This window comes from Montipora foliosa, chromosome 6 (assembly GCF_036669935.1).
Source record: "Montipora foliosa isolate CH-2021 chromosome 6, ASM3666993v2, whole genome shotgun sequence".
Lineage (NCBI taxonomy): Eukaryota > Metazoa > Cnidaria > Anthozoa > Scleractinia > Acroporidae > Montipora > Montipora foliosa.
In genome coordinates this window covers 53,952,097-53,957,096 of record NC_090874.1, presented here as the reverse complement: position 1 = coordinate 53,957,096, position 5,000 = coordinate 53,952,097, and the positions used below count along the sequence as shown (strand labels likewise).

The window sequence follows — 5,000 nt, the reverse complement described above, 5'->3', positions numbered from 1 at the left end:
TCGTGTGCTCCGATACGTTAGCGTGGCGTTTATTTTGGCGGGCTTAGTGTAGCGGTGCCCAGTTGTGGTCAACAACGGAATAAAATCTGGATTTCGTCAGTCATCGACCGGGGTTTTTCTTCGGCGGCTGTCGTGTTTGTTGGTTTGTCTTTCGTTCACTCGTCGCTCTTTCGTCCCTGGACCATAGTGTGCTCGCCGATACGTTAGCGTGGCCAAAGGATTTCGTCCTTCATCGCCCGTGGTTTTTTCTCGCTTTCTGTTGTGTTTGTTGGTTTGTTTTTCACTTGTTTTTCGTGGTCGCCTCTAACTTGCTCATCGCTGGTTGGTGTTCGATCATACATCATGCCAAACCCACTTCGTTCAACCAACAATAGCTTGTCCGCTGGACTTTGTTCGGAGGACATACCTCTCTTGTCCCCCGCGCCGATGGTGGTTTCTACGGCTCCCTCTGGCCCTGTGGCGCCTTTGGCCGTCGATTCGATCGCCGAGGCTGTTGTTCGCGCACTTGGAAGCACCCTCGCCATTACCCCCCTCCGTCCCTGGCACTTCTGTTGGCGTCACTCCATCAAGCTCGGCCCGCTTCGTGGCCCCCATCACCTTTCCATTCGCGAGTCCCAGTGTATCCGGCAGCCTGCCAAGTTTTGGTAACTCTGGATCAGTGCCTGCATCTGAGAAGGCTTTCATTGTTGGTCCTGGTCATGCACCAATCCTGGCGAAATTGGCCAAGAAGATCATCGAGGGCCAGTTCGTGGAGTTGGCAGATCTACTTACAGTCAATCTCCGAGCTGGGGATCAGGAACCACAGACCTTCCTGGAGGGTAAACTCCTGGTGTCCAACGTAAAACGCAGGCAAGTTGAAATCAAGGATATTCTTACTTGGACTGAGGCCTTCACGATTTTCCAGCTGGTCCTGTGTGCCTCTCACCCCCCTGCGCTGGTTAGACTTGACCAGATATAAGCTGCTCATTATTCAAACAGCCCGCCAATATCCAGGTCTGGCTTGGCTTGAATACGATCTGGCCTTCAGAAGGGATGGTGCTGCCTCGGGCCTTACGGATTGGTCCAAAATGAATTTGGATCTGTATAGTTTTCATATGCGTTTGCCAGCATCGTCCTCACTGCAACCAAAGCCGTCTTCCCTTTCCGGGTTTCCTCAGTCTTCCTCAGACAGCCCAGACTCCCACCGACGCACACCATTCTGCCATTCCTGGAATGAAGGGAAATGCCGGTGGCCATTTGGGAGGTGCAAGTTCTGCCACAACTGCAGCAATTGCGAGGGAGAGCATACCAAGGCTAACTGCCCCTTTCCCCGCTCAGCTGGATTTCATTCCCGTTCCTGCTCTCCCTCCCCTGGAGGGAGAAGGGGACAGTACTGAGGGGCGAGGTACGCCCAGTGTTGTGTTTGTACATAGTTTTAGTGATGTGATTGCGTTGCCTAGCCAGCCAAATGTATTGCCTCAGCTGGCAAAGTTGTTTTGTCCTGTTCCAGTTTCAGTTCCAGTCTCAGTTCCCGTTTCTGTTCCAGTTAAGCCCAGCGTTGCAGTTGTCTCGTTTGCCCCATTATCTCCGGTGTCTCAGGTCACACCATTACAGTTGGATCAATTTCAAGCCGAATTATGCCACCATCCCAACAAGTCAGCTGTGGCATTTGTGACTTCTGGCATACGGGATGGATTTCGGATAGGCTTTGACCCATCCTTGGTGTCCCTCAAGTTGGCATCTTCAAACATGCGTAGCTCTGCTGAGCACCCATCAGTGATTGACTCCTACTTGCAAGCTGAAGTCTCTTCTGGCAGGGTGGCAGGTCCTTTTCCAGTGCCTCCGCTTCCGTCATTGCACATAAGTCGTTTCGGGGTGATCCCCAAAAATAATCAGCCTGGGAAGTGGCATCTCATTTTAGACCTATCATCCCCAGAGGGGCAAAGTGTCAATGACGGCATCCCTAAGCCCCCGTTTACCATTCAGTATGTGTCGGTAGATGCTTTCATTGATGGCATAATGTCTCTGGGTAAAGGAACGTTAATGGCCAAGTTCGATGTGGCCAGTGCATATCGGAATGTGGCTATCCACCCGGACGATCGCCCCCTTCTTGGCATGAAGTGGCGTGGGCAATATTTTGTGGATTTGGTGCTCCCTTTTGGGCTGCGTTCAGCACCATTTATTTTCACCGCCATTGCAGACCTGGTTGAATGGATCCTGGTTCACAATTATGAGGTTACATTTCTGCGTCATTACTTGGACGATTTCCTCACTTTGGGCCCACCGGCGTCCCCTGTGTGCCACAACAACCTTCAAACCTGCGTTCATCTGTGTACAAAACTTGGCCTTCCCTTTATCCAGATAAGTTGGAGGGGCCGGCGACTCGTCTTACAATCCTTGGGATTGAACTTGACTCCAAGAACCTTCAGGCTCGCCTTCCAACTGACAAGAGAGATAGGATTGTTTCACTGTTAGATGAGTGGTCGGCGAAACGTTTTTGTAAACGTCGCGAGCTGGAATCCCTGATTGGCCATCTCCATCACGCCTGTAAGGTCGCCCCACAGGGTAGGACATTCCTTCACCGGATGATCGACTTGCTTTGTGCCTTTCGCCGTGATGATCACCCCATTAGGCTTAACCAGGAATTTCGGCAGGATTTATCCTGGTGGCGGGAACTGTTCCAAACTTGGGATGGCCTCAGTTTTTTCTGCATGCCCACATGGGCACCTCTCCCGGACTTCCAGGTCTCATCGGATGCAGCTGGCTCTTTGGGCTATGGAGCTATTTGTAAATCCCACTGGTTTGCTGGTGCCTGGTCAGCTGCACAAAGTTCCTCATCTATACCGTACAAGGAGCTCTTCCCAATTGTGGTGGCAGCCTATCTGTGGGGCCGTCAGTGGGTATCTCGGCGGGTCGAGTTCTTTTGTGACAATGAGTCTGTGGTGGCTGTACTTAAGTCTGGCACCTCGCGGGACAAAAACCTAATGGTGTTGCTGCGTTATTTGACTATGCTGGCCATCCATCATCCCTTCTCATTTACAGCTTCATCTGTTCGAGGCAAAGCTAATCCAGTTGCTGATGCACTCTCTCGATTCCATTTTCAGCGGTTCAGACGCCTGCACAGGCCGACCCAACCCCATCTCCTATTCCTGCCTCCCTTCTGGCAGCGCCTCAGCTGCCTTGACTCAGAAGTGTCGGTTCTTACTTACCCAAGGTCTTGCCCCTTCCACCCGACGAGTGTACCGATCCGCCCAACGTCGATTTACAGACTTTTGCCGCCAGGATGGTCGTGCAAACCAGGATGGCTCCATACCCCCAGCCACTGAGGAGACTCTCATGCGCTTTGCTTCCTTCCTGGCTGACAACCTTAACCATTCCTCCATCAAGGTCTATCTATCAGCAGTGCGCTCCCTTCACATTGACCATGGCCTTCTCGATCCGCTAGTCAACTGTCTTCGTTTGCAGCGTCTGCTAAGGGGCATTAAGCGAGTTCAAGGTCTAGTGTCACCCAGGCGCCTACCTATCACAGTTGATCATCTGAAGGTCATTCAGTGCTCTTTGGACCTGTCTACTAGAGACCATGTGATGTTGTGGGCTGCGTGCTGCTTGGCATTTTTTGGGTTTTTGCCTGTGGGCGAATTCACGGTCAACTCGGCATTCGATCCTCACACCCATATGACTGTTAGCGACCTGCAAGGGGACTCCTTGGTAAATCCCTCTTGTTTCAAAGTCCGTATCAAGTGTTCCAAGACAGACCCCTTCCGTGTGGGTTGTGATATCTACTTGGGGCGTGGCTTGGGCTCTGTGTGCCCCATAACAGCGTTGGGCACTTACTTGTCTCTGCGTGGGTCTGCTCCAGGGCCCCTGTTCTTGTTTAGTGATGGTCGTCCTCTTACCCGGCAGCAGCTATCATCCTTTTTGCAGTCTATCCTACATGGGGCTGGGTACTCCGGCTCCTACTCCAGCCATAGTTTCCGGATTGGGGCGGCGACAACTGCAGCGGCACGTGGTGTTCCAGATCACCTGATCAAAACCTTGGGGCGTTGGTCGAGCGAGGCATACCAGATCTATATCAGAACTCCAGTTAGTTCCATTGTCCGTGTTTCCTACCAGTTGGTGGCGTAACAGGTAGTGGATTACTCTGGTTACCAGCGGGGGTGGGTGCCTCAGGTTTGGGCTATCGGGGGCTTAGGCCTAGTTGCCCCGAGCCCCCTTGCTCCGGGTCCTTCCTCCCCGGAGATCCCTTCGGCATGGCGCGGGGGGCTCGTGGCTTGGTTGCGGGTTGGGCAGGCCAGTCAGGTGTTCTAGCGCCTTGGGGATGTGACTTCGGTTTCAGCCCCCAGGCTTCCTGGGCACCTACCCTCCACTGGCGACGCGGGCGTTAAATATAGTTAAATGAAATTTAACATAGTTAACGACTAGGAGCTAGTCTGGTCAGTAGTGTTTTGCAGGCGGTTGTTAGTGTCTTGGCCGTCTGGTAGCGTTGTTCAGCGTTTTGGTGCGTTCTGTAGCGTTTGTTATAGTTACATGGTTCACGACCGGGAGCTAGTCCGGTCAGTAGCGCCTTGCAGGCATTTGTTAGCGTTTTTTGTAGCGTTTGCAGCACTCTTTAGGTTGTGGGAGCCCTGGGGCTGACATGGTTCAGCGGTATTCCTGCTTAGTGCATGTGTTGTTGTCCAATGTGCTTGCAGGGTGTTTGTTGCTCTGTTGGCGTGGCGTTGTGAGTCGGATTAGGAGTTTAGTGGTTCTCGGCGTTCTTCTTCCTATCCCCCCCTTTTTTTTTTGGATTCTTTTTTTTGTGTGTTGTTCTTTTTTTTTTTGTATTCCTGTTTTTTTTTTTTTTGTATTCCTTTTTTTTTTTTGTGTTCTTTTTTTTTTTTTGTATTCTTTTTTTTGTGTGTGGTCTTTTTTTTTTTTTTTTGGGTTCTTTTTTTTTTTGTATTTTCTTTCTTTCTTTATTTATTTTTGTTTCCACTGAGCTATCTGGCTCAAGTGTGACGGGTGCCTTAGGGGGGCCTGGC

General features: G+C 51.4%; 1 protein-coding gene across 1 annotated transcript in view; it reads left to right on the top strand.

Moving 5' to 3' along the window:
• Positions 1 to 5,000, top strand: part of LOC138007741 (integrase/recombinase xerD homolog) — a 40,786-nt gene that overhangs the window by 4,176 nt on the left and 31,610 nt on the right. The gene's annotated exons all lie outside the window — the stretch shown is intronic.